The sequence below is a fragment of the Caretta caretta genome, chromosome 6 (genome assembly GCF_965140235.1).
Source record: "Caretta caretta isolate rCarCar2 chromosome 6, rCarCar1.hap1, whole genome shotgun sequence".
NCBI classification, from domain to species: Eukaryota; Metazoa; Chordata; order Testudines; family Cheloniidae; genus Caretta; species Caretta caretta.
In genome coordinates, this window is record NC_134211.1 from 105,834,781 (window position 1) to 105,859,652 (window position 24,872).

At 41.6% G+C, this 24,872-nt stretch overlaps 1 protein-coding gene across 19 annotated transcripts in view; it reads left to right on the forward strand.

The window, feature by feature from the left end:
• The window catches only part of LOC142072579 (uncharacterized), a 265,356-nt gene that overhangs the window by 137,688 nt on the left and 102,796 nt on the right, over positions 1–24,872 (forward strand). For 12 of the 19 annotated variants that reach the window (XR_012669065.1, XR_012669061.1, XR_012669068.1 and 9 more), the window contains 2 exons: positions 9,889–10,035; positions 15,618–15,712. The exons of 2 other annotated variants lie outside the window; for them this stretch is intronic. The gene's annotated coding sequence lies outside the window, so the exon portion shown is untranslated. The remainder of the gene's footprint in view (positions 1–9,888; positions 10,036–15,617; positions 15,713–24,872) is intronic. 5 more of the 19 variants (XR_012669063.1, XR_012669056.1, XR_012669062.1 and 2 more) reach the window with 2 other exon arrangements.

Genomic DNA, 24,872 nt, shown 5'->3' on the forward strand with positions numbered 1-24,872 from the left:
AGGTGTAAGGGGCCTTCTGACTTGCCGTTCCACTCCTGAGCAGGTGTTTAGTCCGAATCACAACGTACCCCATAGAAATAAGAGCAGAGGGAAAGAAGTAAGAGGTACAGACAAAAGAGAAAATACGTGTTTTGAAACAGATGGTGAGCTGTAAAGCAGGAATGATACTGGGGGGCTACCAGGATATGTAATGTTGATTGCTTTCTCCACAGGTGGAGGGAGTTGACTTTGAGGCAGCGTATTCTATAGACTAGATGCATGGCATCTACTCTGTATCTTCCAACAATAATCTTCAACCATCTCCATCGGACCCTCTCCACATGGGGTTTTTCTCCTGTGGGGCTCTGTTGTTTTCTCAGTACTTTGAGCACGGTTCTCTAAACTTTCAAGGATATTTTAAATGAGACTGAGTTGTTTTAAATGCAGGTTTGTGTTTCTACCACATGTAATACTTGTAATTTCAACTTTACATCTTATTACTGTCTCCACAGGAGTTTTGTGGAAACAAGATGCAGCACCATACATGGTTCTTACAATAACTCACAAACATTAAACTCAGATTTTACGATATAATGCAAACACTGAAGCCTTTGTTGAAAGTAGGTAGCAATTTTTTCGGGAGTGAGATTTGTTCCCAAAGAGGCATTCAGCAGCAGAATTACCTGCATCTTGCCACCCCAAAAATTAACTTGGAAAGTAGGTACATTTCATGCCCCTGCTTAAAAAATAAAAGCTAGCTGCAGTGGTTCCACTTAAGCTTTAAGCCACAACAGGTTGTGATTTCCTGCACCATTTTCACTCTTTGGATAAGCTGTGAAGCACCAGGCTGAAGAACCAGCTGAAATGTGGTAAAAGAATGCGGCTTTTTGTTGTGCTAAGATGGTTCCTGTCATAGGGTAACACTGTCCCTTTAAAAGAGAGCAGGGCCAGTGCCCCTGTGACTGATGAGCTCACTCCAGCTGGATTTCAAAGAGGGCACCTGGGCCCTAGAGGAGAGAGAGACCTGGTGAGTGAGGGTTACCTTAGGGCTCAGACTGAGTCTGTCAGGAAAAGGTCAGGTGAGAGTGAGTGTGGAAGATCCTGGAAGGAAGCTGTGGTCAGTTCCTAGGGGCAGGCTGAAGGCAGGAGACTGGCAAGAGGCTTTTGCTGATTGACCTCCCCAAGCCAAAGAGCCACGGCTGGAGAGGGCTGAAGGCAGGTGGCAGCATCAGCAGCGGGAGTTGCTTGCTGACCTCTAAACTGGAGATGAGGGCTGGAGAGGGCTGAAGGCAGGGGAACAGTGGAGGGGCTTACCTGCTGACATCTATATGCTGGAAAACTGACCCCAGGGATACAGTGAGAGGGCCGGAGGGAGTGAGGGATGCTCCCCTGGAAAGATCTGCTAGCAGAGAGGCTAGGAAGACTGGGGTTGCACCACAGCTGGAAGGTCTGGGGTGGCTGTCCTGTCAGAAGAACAGTGACAAAGAGCCGAGGAGTGATGGAAATTGCTGGAGTGTGGTGCGCTATGTCAATGGACTATAGGATGTGGGATTTTAAGGACTATATACACTGGGGTGATGAAAGGATTATGTTTGGGGACTTGTGGTATGGACTATTTTGCATTATGTTTTGGTAATAATCTGTCCCCAAGGAGGTGTATTATTGAAGCAAGAGACCCTGATATGGAGTTACTGGGGACTCTGAAGGGGAAACTGATGCAGGAGCATTTGTCATGCTGTGGCGTGCCCCAGGAGGGCATTTCAGCAGTCCTAGGATACTTTCTCAGTTTATATTTTGCACTTTCAAAACTTTTTTTCCCCAAAATCAATGGTTGTGTTTAGACATCATGGCACTGATTCAGCAAAGCACTAAGTACATGTTTAATTTGAACTGTGCTTAAATCCCATTGACTTCCATGGAACTTATACTTAAAGACATTGTGAAATAGGGATGGAGGTAAAGAAATAGGGATCATTTAGAGTAAGATGGTGGAAGGCAGCCTGTTTCCCCTTTTATTGCCCCTGAACCACTTGCACTGACTCCCTAGAATTCAGAGACTTCCCAGGCAGCTTGGTAGCTAGAGAAAAAACCTGTGGTCTCCCTTAAATATCCAATCCTGCTGAGGTTTCTAGGGCATCTGTCAGAACTCCTGAATCCCAGTGTCATCTGAACATGGATATTATATTGTTCACACACCCCTAATTCCTGTAGTCCTCCTCTACAGTGGGAAATAGCGAGGAATGAGGTTACTTCAGATCTCATGAGCCAGGCAGGGCAACGTACTTTATCCAAGTCAGAAGTAGCTCTGAAAAGTCTCAAAGTTTTCACAAAATGTTGCTCACCATTCTTTGCCCTTTTAAATTATCACGGTTATTTGTAATAAGTATGTATGCATCCTTCTCTCAATGTCATTTTGGCTCCCATCACCGTGGTCTCTGAGTGCCTGTGTATATTTTACACTTTTGATTAATTAATGCTATGGAAGGCCATTGTAAACACAGAATACAACTTGTTCCTAATCACAACCCTCAGTAATTCAATAACAGAAAAACCGAGGACTTGCTTGGGGGCTGTATTCTAATAACTTGTGGTAGTTTTATATTCTCAGCAAAAGGAAGACTTAAGAGGTCAGACTAGATGATCACAATGGTCCTTTTTGGCCTTGGAATCTATGAGGTTTAATATTTAACGAAAGGGTTAAGGAGAAGTGGTGTGTAATCTTTGAGAATTAGTGTTTTATTAAACATTATTGCATTGCTATATGTATTTACATTATACAGTTAAACACTGGCAAGAAATCATCATTTACATGAACATAAATGAAGAAATGTGTATTTTAGTTATTCAAGCGAGACCAATGTCCTGGGTTCCTTATATACAGTTTAAATTGGTGCTGATGAGTTGTAGCCTGTGATTTGGGAACATTGTTGAGGAACCTGCAGAATTAATGGAAATGGCATGATGGAAAACGTTTTTTTTTTTTAAATTGTAAAATAACAGATTGCTTTAAAATTATGGATTGAGTGTTCTTTTGATTCTTACTTCTGGGTAATCTGTTCATGAACCCAAATTCTTAAAAGGTGACTATGCATAAGAATATGGGACAGGTTGTTTATCTTAACCTTCTAAATACAGTATTCACCAATATTATGGGTCAGATTGTACCCTGTGCTACATTTGATTCTCTTTACTCCTTTGGTGTCAATGATGGAATCAGTGGATTGAAGGCAGAATGTGGCCCTATGAAAGTAAATCCTTTCTTGGTAAGAAGAAATGCTGTAATTAATAAGAAAAAGCAGAAGTGTAGACACCAGTTGTTTTTGGCACCCAGAAGTTTACAAAGGGGCAGATCCAGTTCTCTTTAGCGTCAATGGGAGTATTATCATTGAGTTCACTAGGAAATGATGATGCCCAAAGGGACCTAGAGTGAAATTCGGCACCATAGAATTCAGTGACAAAATTCTCAAAATTTTCTTCAACGAAGCCAGGATTTAACTCCATATCTTCAAAGGGACTTTATCTGTGCATGTTTTAAATTCCCACTAAGGCGTTGTATCTAACACAAGAGTAACTTTAGCTTTTTGCATCAGCCTCTGAAATATTATTAATGACCCATCCAGCAAAGCCCTTAAACATATGCTTAACTTTAGCCACATGAGTAGTCTCATGAAACTGGGTTCAATGAGAGAACTTGCATGCTTAAAGTAACCACATCCTCAAGTGTTTTGCTGGATCTAGGCCATCCTGCCTGCTTTTCTTTTGCATCCCCTTAGTCCTGCTTTGATACTGATTATGCAAGGTGTTTTAATTTGGAACTGCATCAGGTGTTCCTAGAATTCCTGTCCTATTTTTTCTAGATGGCTGTGCTTACAAATGGAGGTTGACCATTATGGATGGCAAGTCATTGTTAGAGGTACAAGAATGAAGAATGCTTGTACTGATTATCCCTCAGAACATCTGTAAGGTATAGATTGCTTCCGAAATATCCAGACACCTATTTGTAGATTTGGCCCATGTTCCAGAAAAAGGAGTTGTATGGATTAACTCTTTCTTCTATCTGAAGTCCTGTTGTCTTCAGTGGGACTCAGCATGGGCACAAGTCTACTCAAATGGCAACCTTTGCAGGACGAGGCATTGGTTTGTATCTTACGGCACCTACATTCATGGCTGTACCTTTTACATTACTTAGCAGCCATTAAATAAGCCTCTGTATAGCATTCTGAGAAGTGAGAAGGTTGTGCTGATATATTACTGTGTTATCTAAAAATGAGCATGTAATGAATTATAAATGAATTCAAAATATCTGTGGATCATAAAAAAAGCAGATGCACAAATAGCTTAAAGTCTACTTTTAATCTAAGCCTCCAAGTTTTCTTTATTATGTGTCACAAAGTTATGCTGAGACATAGACTAAGTATCAAAGAAATACATTAGTAAATACATTTTTCTGTGCTCTTTGTGCTTTTTGAACAGACACAGCGTAGTCTCTTTTTTGGGGGCTTGGGGAGGGGAAGGGATTTCAGTCATGCTGATAAAATGAAAATCAGTGTTATGCAAGTCGTGTATCAAATGTTGATCCAGACTGGTAAAAATCTCAGCCTGAAATGGCCCAGGTTTTAGATACAGTATTAGTGTAATCGCTTATATTTGTTTCCTTAAAGGGCTGAAAAGAGGTAACTTGGTGGTTGGTGCACGAATGCAAATAGTGTGCCTGCTCTGGGTTTATATTTAATATCTAATCCAGAATGATCACAGAGAATTGAAATGAAGATCTGTCACTTTATAGATTCATAGATACTAAGGTCAGAAGGGACCATTATGATCATCTAGTCTGACCTCCTGCACAACGCAGGCCACAGAATTTCACCCACCCACTCCTGCGAAAAACCTCTCACCTATGTCTGAGCTATTGAAGTCCTCAAATCGTGGTTTAAAGACTTCAAGGAGCAAAGAATCCTCCAGCAAGTGACCCATGCCCCATGCTACAGAGGAAAGTGAAAAACCTCCAGGGCCTCTTCCAATCTGCCCTGGAGGAAAATTCCTTCCCGACCCCAAATATGGTGATCAGCTAAACCCTGAGCATATGGGCAAGATTCACTAGCCAGATACTACAGAAAATTCTTTCCTGGGTAACTCAGATCCCACCCCATCTAACATCCCATCACAGGCCATTAGGCCTATTTACCATGAATATTTAATTACCAAAACCATCTTATCCCATCATACCATCTCCTCCATAAACTTATAAAATTTAATCTTAAAGCCAGATAGATCTTTTGCCCCCACTGCTTCCCTTGGAAGGCTATTCCAAAACTTCACTCCTCTGATGGTTAGAAACCTTCATCTAATTTCAAGTCTAAACTTCCTGGTGGCCAGTTTATGTCCATTTGTTCTTGTGTCCACATTGGTACTGAGCTTAAATAATTCCTCTCCCTCTCCGGTATTTATCGCTCTGATATATTTCTAGAGAGCAATCATATCTCCCCTCAACCTTCTTTTAGTTAGGCTAAACAAGCCAAGCTCCTTGAGTCTCCTTTCATAAGACAAGTTTTCCATTCCTCGGATCATCCTAGTAGCCCTTCTCTGTACCTGTTCCAGTTTGAATTCATCCTTCTTAAACATGGGAGACCAGAACTGCACACAGTATTCCAGGTGAGGTCTCACCAGTGCCTTGTATAACGGTACTAACGCCTCCTTATCTCTACTGGAAATACCTCACCTGATGCATCCCAAGACCGCATTAGCTTTTTTCACAGCCATATCACATTGGCGGCTCATAGTCATCCTATGATCAACCAATACTCCAAGGTCCTTCTCCTCCTCCGTTACTTCTAATTGATGTGTCCCCAGCTTATAACTAAAATTCTTGTTATTAATCCCTAAATGCATGACCTTACACTTCTCACTATTAAATTTCATCCTATTACTAGGATAATGGTGATTTCTCTATTTAAGAAACCTACTGCAGGGTCAAGATTCTGATTTACATCCCCATTTCTCTCTCCCCCCACCATGTTAGTTCTTCAGAGCTTGTGTATGCTATGGCATAGAGAGACTTCTATCACATACTCTTTTAATGGCTAAAATTAATATGGAAGATAAATGAATATATATAGGAGGAAGATCAAATCCTCTGCTACAGACAGGTTGTTAAGAAAGAGCCATCGTTTAATTTGTTTGTTTAATTGTGGACAATTGTGTTCTTAAATTCTTTCTGCTGAGGCCCTGATTCAGGAAGGTACTTAAGCACCTGCTTGATCCTGATTCTTTTATACTAAGGCCACTTTACACCTCTCTTGTTTCTGCAGTGCACAGCCTTAGTATAAATGAGAATCAGGTGCTTAATTTTAAGCAGCTGGAGAGGCAGTGCAGCCTTGCAGATGGAGCACTGGACTCGGACACAGAAGACTTGGGTTCTAGTCCCGGCTCTTCCACTGGCCTCCTGGGTGACCTTGGACAAGTCACTTCCCCTTTCTGTGCCTCAGTTTCCCTAGCTGTAAAATGGAGATAATGATTCTGACCTCCTTTGTAAAGTGCTTTCTGATCTACTGATAAAAATCACTATATAAGAGCTAGGTATTATAATTTATGTTTGATGTTAGGCACAGGCTTAAATATCATCCTGAACTGGGGCCTAAGTTTGCATCTGAATACCTCTAAAATAATACCTCTAATACCTCTAAAAATGTCTTTTTAGTTGTCTCTGGAACCTTACTAGGCATTTAAAAAATAATCTTGGACTAATTATAGAAATCAAGGCAATTTAATGTCAGTACATTCACAAAACATGGGATCAAAATATATTCTAAAATGAAACAGAAACGAAGCAAGATAGAAATATTATGGTGTGTGCATTTAAAAATGCACAAACATAAGTTAATAGCAGACAGTGTTTTAAACTTTCTAAGCTTACATGATGGAGGCTTAGGTATTAGTGAATAAAATTTGTCATGAACACTTCCATTTGGAAGAAAGAAATTAGTGCAAATTACATTTGTTTTAGCTGAATGAAATCTTTCCTTACCACTTACAGTTCTAACATGAATGACACGTCAGTTCCAATTTGTGACACAGAGCTAAGTTAATCTGGCACAAGTATTCAAAGGGCTGCAGAGAGCACATCCAAGAAAATAATAACATAATTGTCTAAAGTATTACAATTGCAAGGGTGGGCTTCAGGTCACACTATGTATTTTGTAGGGAGGCAGCCTTTTTAATTGACTGTAGTGCATAAAAATATGCCATAAAATGGCTCCTTTTGATTTTATAAAATTAAACATACATATTATCACTGAATAAATAATAAAATATTTGGTTTCAGAAAGCAGCACACAATATTGTTTAGACAGCAAGCTTTACTTACAGTAGTAACATATCTACAGCATATAACTGTATGGTATATCTAGAACTTCCCAGTCCAATGCAGAACAGCAAAATTGTTGCTGACATAATTAACCTTTCTAATGGAGATGTCGGAGCTACTTTTATGAGGATGCCCTGGAAAAACAGATTATATGGGTTCTTCAATATACTACATAGACTAGAACTACTTAATGGAAGAAGAAAATAACATAGTTGAAGGAGGATGAAAAACTGACAAGCAAGAATTCAGTGAGTGACTTTAGTAGCCATATCAGCTGAATGTTCTAGTTTGTTCTAGTTTGTTCAATGTTCTAGTTTGTTCATTTGTATGGCCTGGCTTCTTCCATAACTGCCTTCTCCTGTTAAAAGACTAAGGTTAAGTTGCAGTAGAATAGCAGCTATTCCCACCTGTGTAGGTACTGAGCCCAAAACTGCATTTCTTGTGCTTCCTAAACATCTGTAGAAGTCAGTGGGAGGTGTGGGTGAACAAGAAAGGGAAAACCTGACCTGTTGGACGGGCATGTGCACAGGAAAGCACCATATTGGAAGAATGTTGTATTTAGTTAATGCTGGTAAAACATATTTTTTCCCACACCTATCCAGATGTTATCTCTGAAATGGATGTAGCTGCTTTAAAATACTAGTCCAAGTTCATCTTGGATGTAAGTAATTTTTGAAAATGATTTTGGATTTTAATCCAAATAATTGTTTAAAAAGTAGTACCTCTCATTTGTCCCAGACTATGAAGTACAGTAATATGGCACAGGAATGAGAGTTACATGATAGGGGCCCTGTTTCCATCTCTGCTACTAACTTGTGTGACCTTTCACTTTACCTTTCCCTGGAAAAACCATGGAGCAGATCCTCAAGGAATCAATTCTGAAGCACTTAGAAGAGAGGAAAGTGATCAGGAACAGTCAGCATGGATTCACCAAGGGCAAGTCATGCCTGACTAATCTAATTACCTTCTATGACGAGATAACTGGCTCTGTGAATGAGGGGAAAGCGGTGGACGTGTTGTTCCTTGACTTTAGCAAAGCTTTTGACACGGTCTTCCACAGTATTCTTGCCAGCCAATTAAAGAAGTATGGGCTGGATGAATGGACTATAAGGTGGACAGAAAGTTATCTAGATTGTCGGGCTCAACGGGTAGTGATCAATGGCTCCATGTGTAGTTGGCAGCCGGTATCAAGTGGAGTGCCCCAAGGGTCGGTCCTTGGGTCGGTTTTGTTCAATATCTTCATAAATGATCTGGAGGATGGTGTGGATTGCACTCTCAGCAAGTTTGCAGATGACACTAAACTGGGAGGAGTGGTAGATACGCTGGAGGGTAGGGATAGGATACGGAGGGACCTAGACAAATTAGAGGATTGGACCAAAAGAAATCTGATGAGGTTGAACAAGGACAAGTGCAGAGTCCTGCACTTAGGACGGAAGAATCCCATGCACTGCTACAGACTAGGGACCGAATGGCTAGGCAACAGTTCTGCAGAAAAGGACCTAGGGGTTACAGTGGACGAGAAGCTGGATATGAGTCAACAGTGTGCCCTTGTTGCCAAGAAGGCCAGTGGCATTTTGGGATGTATAAGTAGGGGCATTGCTAGCAGATCGAGGGATGTGATCGTTCCCCTCTATTCAACATTGGTGAGGCCTCACCTGGAGTACTGTGTCCAGTTTTGGGCCCCACACTACAAGAAGGATGTAGAAAAATTGGAAAATGTCCAGCGGAGGACAACAAAAATGAGGAGAGGCTGAGGGAACTGGGATTGTTTAGTCTGCGGAAGAGAAGAATGAGGGGGGATTTGATAGCTGCTTTCAACTACCTGAAAGGGGGTTCCAAAGAGGATGGATCTAGACTGTTCTCAGTGGTAGCTGGTGACAGAACAAGGAGTAATGGTCTCAAGTTGCAGTGGGGGAGGTTTAGGTTGGATATTAGGAAAAACTTTTTCACTAGGAGGGTGGTGAAACACTGGAATGTGTTACCTAGGAAGGTGGTGGAATCTCCTTCCTTAGATATTTTTAAGGTCAGGCTTGACAAAGCCCTGGCTGGGATGATTTAATTGGGAATTGGTCCTGCTTTGAGCAGGGGGTTGGACTAGATGACCTCCTGAGGTCCCTTCCAACCCTGATATTCTATGATTCTATGATTTATAGGTCTGTAAAATGTGGATAATTATACCCTTCTTTGTAAAGTACTTTGAGCTCTCTAGATATGCTACCTATTGCATTATTGCTATTATCTATCAAAATTGTCTTCTGGTCCATAGAAACATGGTGCTATTCATTATAACTTGAAATTATTAAGAAAGCGATTAAGCTATAGTTAAGAAAGCTATAGCTGAGTGTGGAAAGGTGCAGAGAAGTGAAGATGGTTAGAGGTATCATGGGTAGGTAGAAAGAGGTATGTCTTGCTAATATCACAGTCTTTGTGTCCAGAAGCAGAGAAGAATCCAACAGGATTCCAAGATTGCAATACTTGACCACTTCAGGAGTGAATGAGGTTAATATCTTGGCTGGCTCCTAAAGTTTCTTTCTTCTTCCCACCAGCATCACCTCTCTGTTGCCTGAGTTGAGTTTGAGCCACCTGTTTTTCATATATAAGGCTAGATCACTCAGATACCACGACAACAGGATGATGATGTTGGCTGCATCAGGTGAAACGAAAGCATACAGCTGGATATCATCACTATACTGGTAACATTGAAATCCATATTGCCTTACAATCTTCTTTGGTATATGTGGGCAGGGGGAGGTCTTGGATGTTATAAAAGGAGAGAGCAAAGGGACTGATCTTTGCAAAATGTCACAAGTGAGGGCTTGTTGGACAGAGAAGCATTCATCAGCCATGACTCTCTGGGCTTTGTTTATGAGAAAAGAGTGAAGCTGACTTAGCACTGTCCTCTGTTGGTGGAGCACAAGGTAATAATGACACACTGTGTGGAAGGCTGCTGCTAGATCCAGCAATGTCACTGCAGAAGTTCATCTTTTTCCCATGGCCATAAGGAGATCATCCATCAGTGCCACTAAAATTGTCACTGTGCTCCATGTCTGTGAGGAGGGAGCTGTGTGAAATGTTCACTCCTTGTTGTTTGCTAGATCGGCTAGTAAATGACAATGGATCTCAGTTTGTAGCTTGTGAGTTTGAAACTTTTATGAAGACGAATAGTGTGTGTCATATCAAATCAGCACAGTATCATCCACTGGTGTGTTGGGATCCTTTCATAGCTCCCCCACTGGTGGGTGAATTTCACCAGTCATGAAGTCTGCACAATTGTTTTAGTAACAATTTTCATTTTTAGCAGAATTTATCGATATTTATTATAGGGTTATGTGCTCTTTTTTGGAGATATCTATATCTGTCTATATAAATATATGTAATATTTGGTCAAATTTGTTAATATTGTTTTGTTTTTTGGTATTATTGAGCGTTGCAATGCTTGCGTTCTTTACTTTCATTTAAGACATAAATTGCTGTATTGAGTTTACTTGGTAGATATAATTTCACATTCTCTTTTGTCTCTATCATTTGAGCAGATTTTGATAACTTGTATTAATTGACTGTATTGAAGATTAACCTAGAAATGCATTTAAGACACAGGGGCCCCAATATGCCACATATCTTATATCTATTTAACCTGGTAGTACCTGATTCTGCTGTCTTTTAAACCCATTCATCCCACTGATTTAAACATAGATATTGACCGACTTGGCTTCTCTACCTACATGTGTATGCATGAATTATAGGGTTATGCTATGTGGATGGGGTTATGGGACCCATCCCCTTTCACATGTTTAAACTTTCCAATAAAGCCTTTATTTTTTATTTTTTTAAAGAAGGAACACTAGAAAAGTCACCAGTGGGTCCCACTGGACTGGAAATTGAAAACTGCTTAGCTGCTAGTATAGACTGAGCTAAAGTGTTTTTAGCACATATTATGGAAAGCATGCTACCTGCTTCTTTCTATCAGGTGTCTATCATGCTTTTTGTAAAGAGTGCTGTGAAAAATTTGAGCCTGAACTTTATCTTCACATTTTCTACCCCCTTTATGTAGAACATCTTCCCCCCTACAGCTTTAACTAATGGTTTGAGGGAGGGACCACGTTATAATGGGAGGCATCTAGCATATTTTTGTGTGCTGTAGAATTAATAGTTAATAATAAAAATGGTCCTTGGCACTGTGCAGTTTTCTGGATGCTGTGATATTGATAGTGCATAGCTTAAACGGGGGGGAGCTGTGTAACACACCATTATTATTTAAATGACTCAAAATATGAGCTTTTCAGTCCATGAAAAGAATCAGAACTTTTTAGAATCAACATCAAGAAGAGAATATATTTATATTATGATATAATAAGAATCAAGAATCAACATAAGGAAGTTTGTGGCAAAGGCAGGATTAGAACCCAGTTTTCCTGGGTCCCCAGCCAGTTTACAGAGAATGTTGTTCCCAAGTGCAGTAGAGCTGGCATGTGGGAAATTGTGGGACTGGAGCATACTCAGTGCAGACAGAATGATCAGAGACTTAGAAATAAGCCTCTAACAAGCACTACTGAGCATGTGCAAAGGGCAGAGTCCTATAACTTGGCCAGATCTGGGTAGATTTTTATGGAGAAAGCAAAAGGCACCTCTATAACCCCAGAAATATGTCCCTGCCAAATTTCAAGTTTCTGTTCCAAAGCATGGAAGCTGGAAAGCTCTTCAAAAACTGTTGGGGGCGGGGGAAATTAACATCAGCCAAACTAACTATTTTTTCCCTAACCTCATTCTCAAGAATATGTGAGCTGTTTTTGCTGGAACGTTCCAAGAAACTCAGCTTTTACAAGAAAAGTCAGAGAGAGAAAGTGTGAAAAATATTAGCCTGAAGGTTAAAATTTGGCATAATTTTAAGCAACTGAAAACAGGGGCCTATAATGAAAAGCGTTAGACAACCTACCAGCTCTGCATGTAAGTAGCTATGCTTGTAATAGGTAGAAAGAGGGTGTATTCATGTAGTCCTTATGTAGGCAAAACACCTAGTGAAGTGAGTGTTGTATTTTTAAATCAGGAAGTGATACTTGATGCTTTGGGGTATATTGTGGCTTTTAAGGCCCACCTTACAGTAGAATTGGGTGAGAAGAGGCTGTGATGTCAAATATGTCCTTTTAGAGCACTGGAGGAACATATGTGTCGGGGGAAGATTCTAAATTGACTTCAATGGAGCTAAGACAATTTATACCATCTGATAATCTGCCTCCATCACTGATAGGTGCAGCCTGTCCTTCCCCATTCATCATCTGATGGGTGGTGTAAAAGGAGGCTTGGGCCATGCTCCTCCCATCCATGTCACTTTCTTATCCCCTCCTCTGGGTTTCCTAGCGTTGGTGGTGGTGCTAGACTCAGAACTCAGTGGCTGGGATTGTAGCTGGCCCCTTCATAGCTGTGTAAAGGGCTGGAGAAAGCTCCTTTACACCTTCTCCCACTTTTCCTCACCTAATAAATAATAGTCACCATCTCGCCCTTTTAGAAATAATGGTGTTTTGCAGTATGTATTTGTGAGCGTTTAGTATACATTATATTTGTGCACAAATATTGCAAATATTTTGTTGTCACTGCAGTTATCAGTAACGCAACACATTCAGTTAGGATATAATACAGTGTGGCGGGGTGGGTATTATAGATGGAAGAGGAGAGCTAAAGGACTGTCATATGTAAGTTATTAGTGTAATTGTATTTTTAAAGCAGTGCCTAAAATTAGTTACTTGAACCATGATTCCAGCTTGTGTAGAAGCAGTAGTATAAAGTAATTTATTTGAAGTCCTCAACCTTTTTGTTTAAGTCAACAGCTCATAAAGCATTTTAACTTTGCTTTTTTTATTGTTGAAATCCCATAATCTATGAGCCACATTTGGTCACAAAGTAGCTTATTATTAAAATATAATATCATGTTCATCTGTGATTATTATTTTAATTCAGTGCTTGGGTGACTTATACAAAGCTGCCTGAACTCTTTCAGTAACCACTCTCCATTCTCCTACATTACATTTAATTTATACCAAGATGATAAAAAATTTGATTTATTTTACAACAGATCAGTAATTGTGCTCTACAAATAAGTCCGTAATGATAATCAACAGCATTTTCAACATAATTTAATTTGTCTTCTCCCGAGAGGTAGTTAAATGCAGTAATAATAACACTACTGTTATGGACTGTGCCGCAGTTAATCATGGCCTGAATATGCAGACAGCCCCAATATTGTATTGACAGGAATTAAATTAACCATCAGCTTGGGCAATCAGTGGCTGTACAGCTATTAAAAGTAATAAAGGCAACAAACCCCAGCCACAGCCAATTATATTTTGACATATAAATGAAAAAAGACAGATGCTTTTGATTTGAAATTTTTATTTCAGTGGAATAAGGAAGATGTATCTTTTCATATACATCATTTCCTGTGCCTTAATTAACCAATAATACACACCACAGACTAAGAGCCATATTGAGATGATGTAATATCATAGGTATCTCTTGAGTTCCCCCTAATCCTGACATTATCTTATCTCAGCACGCTGTATGCCCTAGAGTGGCATATTGTTATTACAAAAGGCAAAGATCAAAATGCATATAAAAGATTAAAGGTGAAACCAATATTTTAAAAATATAATATTTCTTTCCACTGAAATCATTCTTCAGTAATTAAAGGAGGAATACTAATATGTTTGGGCTGTTTTGCTTAAAATCATGCTTGGACAATAAGCCCAAGTCCCAAATTCTCAAAAGTGACTAGTGATTTTGTTTGCCCAAATTGAGAAAATTTAAAGGGACTCGATTTTTCAGTAGGTGTGTGATCAGCACATCAGAAAATCAGGTTCCATCAAGGTATCTCCAGTGGGGTATCCCAAATCACTAGTCACTTTTGAAATTTTGGTTAAAGTATGTTTGTTTTTAAAAAAGGGAGATATGAATGTCTCATATATCTCCAAATTTATGGAGTTGTTAATCAGGAAACAATGGTTTTGCTTTGACATTGCAGTGGAACCTAGCAGGAATCAGAAACAGAATCTGAACAAATTAATAACAAATTAGTTGAGTTTGGAATACACTACAGCTTGGAATACATTTATTTTAGTTCACAGGAATTCATATTGTGGTGGAAAATGCATATGAAGGCTTAAAGAAAATACAAATACGATATTTTGCTTGGATTCTTAAAAAATGATTATTATGAATCAGATTCTGCAGGTTAAGAATAATATTTTGACTCCTGATTGCTTAGTTATGCTTAGAATGTCAGAGAAAGGAGTTTAGTTTTCTGTTGCTCCTACACCTTTCTTGAAGGTTTATTAAGCTTGAAAAGACATTTTCTCAGTCACGACACAACGTCTTGCTCTTTAAGACCCATGACCAAATTAATTGCTAGTGTAAGAGGGTGAAACTCTGTAGGCCAGGATTGTATTTGGCCACTAAATCCCAAAGAAATCTGGGCTCATAGGCCCTCATCCAACAAAGAACTTAAGTGCATGCTTAGCTTGTTGCATCTGATTACTGAAGTCAGTGGACTACTCACATGCTGAAGTGCTTTGCTGGATAGGTGAGAATAAAACACCTGTCACTTTTTGTGTTCTTTTAAATTATTAGGCTTGATGTGGTTCATTCCCATAGTAGAGAAGAATAATTCCCTCTACTGTAGGAATTACTAGGTGAAATTCAATGTCCTATGTTATGCAGGTCAGGTTCGTAGGTTCTTAAAAGGTCCTTTCTGACCTTTAATTCTGCAAATTCAAGATCTTAAGAAAACTTGCCCAGGACAAAGGCAAAATTCAGAGTAGCCCTGATGGTAAAGGTGGAGAGATACAGGAAATAGTCCCAATGCCATTTTAAAAAAGAACTTCTCTAAAACGTTTCTAGAATAGTTATTCTGTGGCACGTGTGATAGTCACAGAATGCCTGATATAAAGATCTGACGAGCACTCATCTGAGATCACCTGCTTAACTCACTTCACCAACAGTTAGCCATCCCAAGATCATGCCAAGAAAATATGAATACCTTACCATGCAATCATATGTATATCATATGTATGTGTGTGGGGATATGTGCATGTATGAGTGTATATAATGACATGCTGTCAAATGCTGCTATGGGTCCTTTTTTAGTTTAGGGTGTCATTTATTAACCATAACTCCAGTGTCCTTAAAGTTGTACAAGATTCGAAAATGTCTATTCCTACATATGTTTTAGTAGTCTTATTTGTATCAGTTATCCAAATAATCAATCTTTCTTTCTTTCTTTCTTCAGTGGTTTTGTAAGTGTATAGTTTATGAAGGCAGAACTATATTATGATACTTCACTTATGAGAAAAGACAGATGTCTCACTCATGGCTATTTCACTGGTGAGTTATCACTTCTCTCTGTATCCATGAAGATATATGTCATAATAGAGATCCACCGTCATGTAATTTTTTTCTCTGTACAGCATGTATGTATAAATGGTGTTGATTGCTGACAAGAACTCAGAGGGTGGGAGATGCAATTCCTTGTACTTGCAGGGTAGGGAGATACTACCTACAAAATGAATACTACATTTTGTTCATTATGCTTCCATCCTGGGCCTTCCTGAATTGTTTCCTCAAGTTCCCATAGATCAGTCCATAGATTTAAAACTCACATTAGTGACATTTTTCAACCAGGACAAGTACATAGTCCTGCACTTAGGAAGGAAGAATCCCATGCACTGCTACAGGCTGGGGACCGACTAGCTAAGCAGCAGTTCTGCAGAAAAGAACCTGGGGATTACAGTGGATGAGAAGCTAGATATGAATCAGCAGCATGCCCTTGTTGCCAAGAAGGTCAATGGCATATTGAGCTGTATTAGTCAGAGCACTGCCAGCAGATCGAGGGAAGCGATTATTTCCCTCTATTCGGCACTGGTGAGGCCACAGCTGGTCGTACTGCGTCCAGTTTTGGTCCCCCCACTACAGAAGGGATGTGGACAAATTGGAGAGAGTCCAGCGCAGGGCAACGAAAATGATTAGGGGGCTGGTGCACATGACTTATATGAGGAGAGGCTGAGGGAACTGGGCTTATTTAGTCTGCAGAAGAGAAGAGTGAGGGGGGATTTGATAGGAGCCTTCAACTACCTGAAGGGGTTCTAAAGAAGATGGAGCTAGGCTGTTCTCAGTGGTGGCAGATGACAGAACAAGGAGCAATGGTCTCAAGTTACAGTGGGGGAGGTGTAGGTTGGATATTAGGAAACACTATTTCACTAGGAGGGTGGTGAAGCACTGGAATGGGTTACCTAGGGAGGTGGTGGAATCTCCATCCTTAGAGGTTTTTAAGGCCCTGTTTGACAAAGCCCTGGCTGGGATGATTCAGTTGCAGTTGGTCCTGCTTTGAGCAGGGGATTGGACTAGATGACCCCCTGAGGTCTCTTCCAACCCTAATCTTCTATGATTCTGTGATGGTGTGACCTCCTACAATCCGGTCATTATTGATCAGCCTATATAGGAAAATGAGACACATAGGATGGAGGTAAGTGGCAGGCTGCAACTTGATTAACTTTAAATCAATTAACTGGGGTAGCTGCCCCCTTTAAATTACCAGGGTGCAATGTAGGAGGAAACTAGCCTTAAATTGGTCAAGCAATAGGGAAAGAGGAATGGCTACCCTTAGCCTATCACCCCATAACTCTGAACGTAGAAGTCATCCTACTTTCCCCTTGCAGGGGGAAATGAGGATCTAGTCAAAGGTGCCTTTACATGTACAAGACTTAAGCTCTAGCATATCTGCCTTAGTCCCCAGCCATATAGTGCAACAAATCAACTACTATTTCTTTTTATGGCTCTTAAAACAAACAAACAAACAAACAAACAACCCCTAAAACACCAGGCCTCCAGCATGCAGTGAGGAATGTGAAGAAGGGGAAGAAAAAAAAACAGACCTATAGTGTAATGGCAAGTTTTGCCCTGTGGGAAAAATTTTTTCCTTACCCCCAAAATTGATCTGGTCAAGCCCACAGCAAGTCTGAAATGCAGCTCTGGCAGCCACAAGGAACCTACAGAGAAGGTTGGGTGGGAACAAATACAGGGAGCCAGTATTTGGGACCAGTATGGCCATTTCTACCCTTTGGCTTCCCTAATCCCTCCCAGTTCAGCTTCCCCACCCTCCTCCAAACTGACCAATAGCGCCAGAGCATGGAGACATTTCTCCTTTTCAGTACCACTCCGCTCTCCGTACATGAGCACCTCTCCTTGCTGAGACAGGGAGGAATGTTGATATGTATTTACACTGACTGCTCCACCCCACTGTTGTCTCTTCACCTTATCCCTCCTGACTACTGTCCAGCCTTCCCGCTCCTGTGTTCCTGCCTCAAACAATGTTTATATGAATTGATGACCATTAAATCGCAAGCTCAGTTTAAATTACCTGGGCTTGCAGGCTGTGCACCTCAGAATTCACTGGGGCCCCTAGAGCAGAGGTGCCTAAACTTTTTCTGTCACACCCCCCCTTACCCGTAATGGAATCTGTCCGCACTCTGCTAGGAGCCACAGCTGGGAGCTGGAGCAGGTCTGCGGTTGAGAGTGGAGCCGGAAGCAGAGCTGTGGCAGTTGGGACTGGGGCTGGAGCTTCAGCTGGAGCCGTGGTCAGGAGCGGAGCTGGGTTCAGGAGTGGAGCGTGGGCCGGGGCCAGAGCAGCGGCTGGGGGCAGAGTGGGACTGGGTGACACTCTCTCCTCTCCCCTCATGGGGGCCGGCCCGGGTCCCATCACGTCCCCCAAATTTTCCTTTTTGCCCCTGTAGGAGGGAACGCCCCACAGTTTGGGGACCACTGCCCTAGAGCCTAGGAAATTTAAATTAGATTCCATGCTGCTCTTTTGCTCCACTAACAAGGGAGCAGGTCTCCAGGCATCTCTGCCTTCCTCTCCTGCCTAATTGGGCAGGGGTTCTGACAGCCCTTGTCCAAATGTAGTTTAGGTCCTCCGTTTACTCCCAGGCCCCAGTTACTCCAAAAGGGTCCCAATTTGATCTGTTCATTTAATGAAGACACCATTTCTTGTAAGCAGTGCACTAGTGCTCTATGAAACATGCACAGTGACCCCCATTAAACTTTTTAGTTTTACTTTAATTAATGTTGTCTAGTCAATTGAAATGTTTGCCTTTGCAATGCATGTAAATTAATTTTGTCCCTAGTCTCTGTTTGCCAGAAGCAGGAATGGGTGATAAGGGGTGGATCGTTTGATGATTACCTGTTCTGTTCATTCCCTCTGGGGCACCTGGCATTGGCCACTGTCAGAAGACAGGATACTGGGCTAGATGGACCTTTGGTCTGACCCAGTGTGGCCGTTCTTATGTGCAATTAAAGGAGTGTGTTATTTTTACAGGCCTTAGTGCAACACTTAACCAGGACTAATCCCGTTCCTTTAGGAGGTATATTTTCTTTGTCCTTTCATTTCTTAACTTCTTTTTTTTTTTTTAAAGAAAAGAAAATATGTGTTCATGCAACATTAAAATTACATAATTAAATTAAAGTGAGGAAAGTTTTAAAAAAAAATCTGAACTCAGCCATGTCATATGTAGGTAGTGTTTTCCTTCTTGTTTTTCATATTAAACTGTGACAGGGTGAACTCACCCCGCATTGGATGGGAAAGGGTTAGCTCCTCACTGTGGGCAGAGGAAGCCATGCCCCCACGTCCCTACTGGGCATGCTCCAGGTGTAGCACCAGTATAAGAGGGAGCAGCCCAGCTCAGTCTGGGGTGACCGCCAGAAAGGAAGGATGCTTCTTGCCTGGACCGCAGAAGGCAGAGGCACTGAGACCCAAGCTGACGTCCAGGTATCTGTGGACACCCAAGCTACAGGGAGTTGCACGGCTGAAAAACCCAGAGACCCCGAAGATGCACAGACTGCCACCATGCGTAGCGTGGTGCGGACTAGCCATTGTCCCAACGATAGTCAGCGTGTTGCAGACAGATCCTCACTAACTCAGTGGCGGACATACTGACAGGGCCCTGGGCTGGGACCTAGTGGAGCTCTACCCTGGCTGCCACCCACCCCAGCTGGCTGCTAGGCCATACAGCCCCACCCCAGGGGGCAACTCTATGGACTCTGGCCGCACTGCCCTGTGAACCCAGAGTATCTCTGCCACACTGCCCTACGGACCATGGTAATTGTATGGACTCTGGCTGCTAGACCAGACTGCCCTTTGGAGAAGGGCTACCCCATTGACTTGGGCCACAATGTCCTACTTCCCTGCGGATCAGGGTGCTTTTATAGACTCTGGCCACTAAACCTTATAGCCCTGCAGATCAGGGCAACCCTATTGATTTTAGCCCTTAGGTCTCATCTACCTAGAGACAGCAGGCAGCTCAAGGATGGGCTGAACCCACCTAGCACTGGATGGGGTCCCCATCACCCCATCACATAAAGCTTATTATTATTATTACTGTTTATGTAGAGCACAAAATGGATAAGGCATCAGCTTTGACAGCGATGCTGGTGCTGTCGTAATCTTAACTTTTGCATTTCCTCAGTCTTAGCTCTAGAACCTTAATGCTGCATTAACAGTTTTCCATTTAAAATGTGTCCTGTAGGGAGAGAACATATTGTACAAACCCTTGTCAGGGAGAGTTTATTTTGAGACTCTTTCTCTCTGTATAATTAAAAGTAGACTTTCTTTAATTAACAGTCAAGCTTGTCTTTGTATGGGAGGTTGCTACGGAGTGGTACAAGTTGCTGTGTGACTTGTGTGTCAGAACAGAAGGCAAAGTGGTAATGGTCATCCCACTCTAAAAACACCTTCCACGGGGTCTTTAAAAAAAACCCAACACCTTTATTTCCTGGTCGCTCCTCCTTTCTTGTCATTGGGTCATAACAAAAGGAGGGAAAATATTGAATTTTCAAAGCTAAAGCAGAGAATGGGTCCAGCTACATATGGCTTCAGCAGAGGGAAAAGTCCAGACCATTGTGCTGCAAACATCACCCTGGGTTGTTTTTTTTTTCTATATATATTTTTTCTTTCATTCCTCTTGAAACAGCTGAAGTTAGAGATAATTGACCGGTAGCTGAATTGTTTGTGCTTTTGCTCTATATCAGCATCTTAGCGCAATCTAGTGACACCTGAACAAGGTGGATGTGAACAGTTGACCTCAGTGTAATGTACTGGCTTCATGTGCAGGAGTGCAAAAAGCTATTGTTTTAGATATATGTAACTTACTAGGTCATATATTGTTACTATAGCTAACAGCATATTCTGATCTGATATTTTAACTATGCATCAGTGTCACTGAAAGCATGGACAGGACTGGAGATACTTGGAAAAAGTAAAATCCAAGGCCATGGACATAGGGGTTATTGTTGGTAGTTCAGATGATGGCACTTTGCCCTTTAAGAGAGTTCTGAAGCTGTATCTGATGTAACATTGGAGGGACGTGTGCTATTGGAATTTGAGCCATTATGGAATCCTGTGGCACTTCTGGCAAGAGTTGAACGTGTTAATCAAGGTGCCTTGGTGTATGAGTAATTACGGTCTGCCTTCTGTACCTAAATTCCTCTTTTGCCTTAGTTGGATAAGGTATGGACCACCTGACCAGGAGAGACTTTGATAGCTTTAACACAAATGATTTCATGCATTAGAAATTAGCTAAACACCTGGTGGTAAATCCTCAGCTGCGAGCATGGGACAGAAGGAGGGAGGGAGAAGTGTGTATAGGCCACCTTTCCGTTCCTCCGTTCTGAAGAAGTTCCTGGGAAACTGCTCTAAGTTACACCAGTTGGTGCAAATCCCCCAAAGACCACTCTGCTAGCTAAAGGATCAGCTGAGTGGTGTGAGCTCACATCTAAAACAATCCTCATATGGCAGCTTCTCCCCTATGCCTAAGGTGGATCTCTTTGAGGCAGCTTTATATCACCTTTGTGCTACTGGAGTGGTACAAAGAGGACTTAGGAGGGCCAAGGATCTGCCTGTGGGGTCACTTAGTGAACCAGTCTAGCTGAAATTATACACAATTCTTTTGGAGATCTGTGGGGTGAGTGTACTAGATGAGCTCTGCCTGCCCTGCTTTCACCAGCTAATATCTTAGTTCACAAGAATGCTTGATGAAAATAGACCAGAAGGACACATCCTATGTTTTTCACTCAGACAACACAGACGGTACCCAGCCACAGCTGTAATCAAACTCTTCCTGACTGCTCAGAATTTGCAACTGTATGATAACTTGTACTGCATTGTGGGCATGAAACTGCAAGTTTCTGGGTGCTTCCTGTGAGGAGCTGACTGGGCTCCCTCAGTTCCCATTGCAGTGAGTTCACGGCACCTCAAAGGGGGTGCTCAGTGCTGTGAAACCTCTTTGTATGGTCTTTTTTGAGGAAAAGTGAGCAGCAATTTACTGGGCAAATTCTCCTTGCAGTCACACCAGTCCAACTTCATTGAAGTCAACAGGGTTGCCTTGGTGTAATTGAGAGGAGAACATGGCACTAAATGTTTTGTATCAATTCCAGTCCAGAATAATCTTTCTAAATATATGAGAGACGGGTTTCTAACTGTTCTGAAGATAAGTACTGAAATACATGATTGTGAGTGACAATTCATCATTGAATGTCATTGCTTCACATTGATACAACTGAAAAAGGGGGTCAGACTGGCAATAAAATGAGTTAATTTAACCCTAACATCTAGAGCTACATTGGTACTTTTTGTAGATTGTTGTTTACATTAAAAATCCTTTATTAATAACATTAAAACTTACTTAAAAACGTATTGATTTATTATTAAAAATTCTGTTTACAAACATGGCCAGTTCTCAGTAATAGCTACCCTTTGTATTCGTGGTCAGCCCACAGTGTAGAACATTTCTAAAAGTTGTAAGAGGGTGCATTTCCTGAATTACATTTTTGTTGTTGTTGCAAACTATTTGCTAAGCTGTAATATTTACTGTACAAGTCTGATCCTGCTTCCACTGAGATTTTCTCTTTGATGTTGACATGAGCAGCATAAGCTATGTTTCAAGTTAGATGTTGTCCATATAAAGAGAGGTGAAGGAGTAGAAATTGAAGGGGTTTAAGGAAACTTGTTCACTACCATCAGCAACCAACAAATCCAAGTATCCCAGAGTATTATCCTTTGTGGTGAAGACCTCCATGCATGAAAAATTCCACAAAACCTCTTTGTCACTGTGCTTTTAAACATTTTATTTACTAAAACAATCATCAGGCAAATTTATAAACTGCAGCTTCATCATTTCCACCTCTTGCTCTGAGTATGCCTTCTATTCCACCGCAGTATTTCCTTCTCTGTCCATGACATCATCTTAACCCTCTCTAAGGAAAGGGGGTGGGGGGTGGCGAAACCTTCCTTGGCAACAGAAATACCTTTAAGTGTAACATAATTACCATCTCTCTGCCCCTTCTCCCCCCGCTGGGACTATTCAGCAAACCCTACAACATACACTTAAATCTTCAACTTCTCAGAGACACTACACGCAGATGGGAAAGATTTGATTAAAATTACAGTGCTTTAGGTTCAACTTCACCTATTAAGAAAGAAAAAAAAAAAAGGATCTGGTGCTGGACTTTTTTCCCCTGAGAAATAACTAGGCCACAGTAATTACAGACAGAGCCCTGCTGTGCACCATGAATAGAATCCCTGGGGTGGTATTTTCCTGTTACCTGTCTATGTAGGGCTGTTGACATCAACATGAATGATAACCATGCCAGTTTTTTAAATTTCATTTTATTATTATTCTTTTTTATGCCTTAGAAAAAGAAGAGGAGAAATAAAAGAAAATACATTAGTTATAAGTGTTGTGATTTACATTTTTTGTGTCAAGGATGCTTTTATCTACTTTTCTATATATCTGTGTGAGATAAAGGTGTTTTGTTTGTTTGTTTTTGTTTTGTTTAAAGGTGAATTTTATCATTCAAGAAAGAGAAATCAGGATCTGGCTAGAACCAGGCGTTGAGCAGTAGGCATTGCATTCCAGGCAGTTTTCCCGGTTCACCATAGTCCCAACTGGTAATATTCTTGGTTGTCCAGTGTTGGCTCTATTTAGGACAAATGTCCACTGGGACTAGATGATGCCCACCTACTGTTTTCATATGTGACCCAAGCCAGATCGGAAACTAGATAACTGTTAGTTTAAACTGATACAGATCCAGAGCAACTCAATTGCTTAAGCATCAGTTTGCTCTGGATTTACACTGGTACACCTGAGAGTAGACATTGCTCCACTATGAACTAGATGCTAGAAGTTGGGCAAAAAAGGGAGGGAACAGGGTATGAGAAGATAACATCAAGGGGGAGGGGAGGGGAGGAGTTGGTGACGGGGCAAACTGGGAGTGGGTAAGGAAGAGACAAAGTAAGGAACTGAAAGGTCAGATGTGGTGTATGGGTCAGACGGGCCTACAAGAGGAGGTGCCAGTGAATGGCAGTGTTTGAAATATGGACTTTGTTTCAGGAGGAGGGAAAGCAACAGTTTTGGGGACTGGGGAGGGCAGCAAGGATGGATGGACAGACAGACACATGGTCACGTTCCTTTCCTCCACTCTGGTGGTTTAAAGCAATGGAAGCTGACTTTTACTGGCCAGGGGAGAATTCTGCCAACAGAGGGGAGCATTCAGCTGTCATTAACTAGCCAGGCAGCTCTCATGTCAGTTGCTCCCCCTCACCTTCTAGGGGGCTGAATGATTTGGGAGCCTGAGAAAGAGGACAAGCCAAGTGAGCCTATGCTCTGCCAATTCTCAGCTGATGTATGAATCCATAGGGGCCATACCCAGCCGGTATAAGTTAAAACAGCCCCTAAGCTGGTCTGATGCCCAAGCACAGGGTTTGTGCAGCTGCATGATGAGAATCAGGGAGACGTAACTTGCTGAATGACAACCAACCCTCATCCTGTGCTGAGAGGATTTCAGAGAAGGAGAGAATGCTAAAGCCACTGCTCATAGTGTAGGGGTCTACTAAGAAGTGTGAAGGAGTGTGCTGAAGTGTGCTAAGAAGTGTGCTGTCAGCCACACTAAGCTAATGCTGAAAGTATTAAATTACATAACCATGATTGGTTTCTTATTGTGTGCTCATACCAAGATACAAAAATTAGTTTTCCTATAGCAACAAACAAAAATAAGCAAGAGGTGATGGGATTGCTGTGTGAATTCTGGGAAGTGAGAGCTGGAGAATATTATAGCTGAATCCATACAAAACTTGATGGTCCAACTTCATAGGTGATGTGTCAGGCCTAGTGGTTGGAGCCAGAGTCAGGCCTAGTGGTCGGAGCCAGAGTCAGAACCAGGGCCAACAGTTGACCCTAGGATGAGCCCGAATGGCAGAGCCATGTGTCAAGGAAAAGTTGGAGCCAGGAATCAGAGTCAAGGGTCAGAGCCAGATTATCTGAAGGCAGGAGCAAGGCTAGTTCCAAGGCAGGTGCAAGGCTAGGACAGGACTGGAACAAGGGTGGGTGTAGGGCAGTGCCTAGGCAGGAGCAGTGGAGGACGAGGATTTGGAGTGAAGCGAGCACAGGGAGGCAGAGAATCTGCAGGCATGTGCATTGAGCAGCCAGCGAGCTACTGC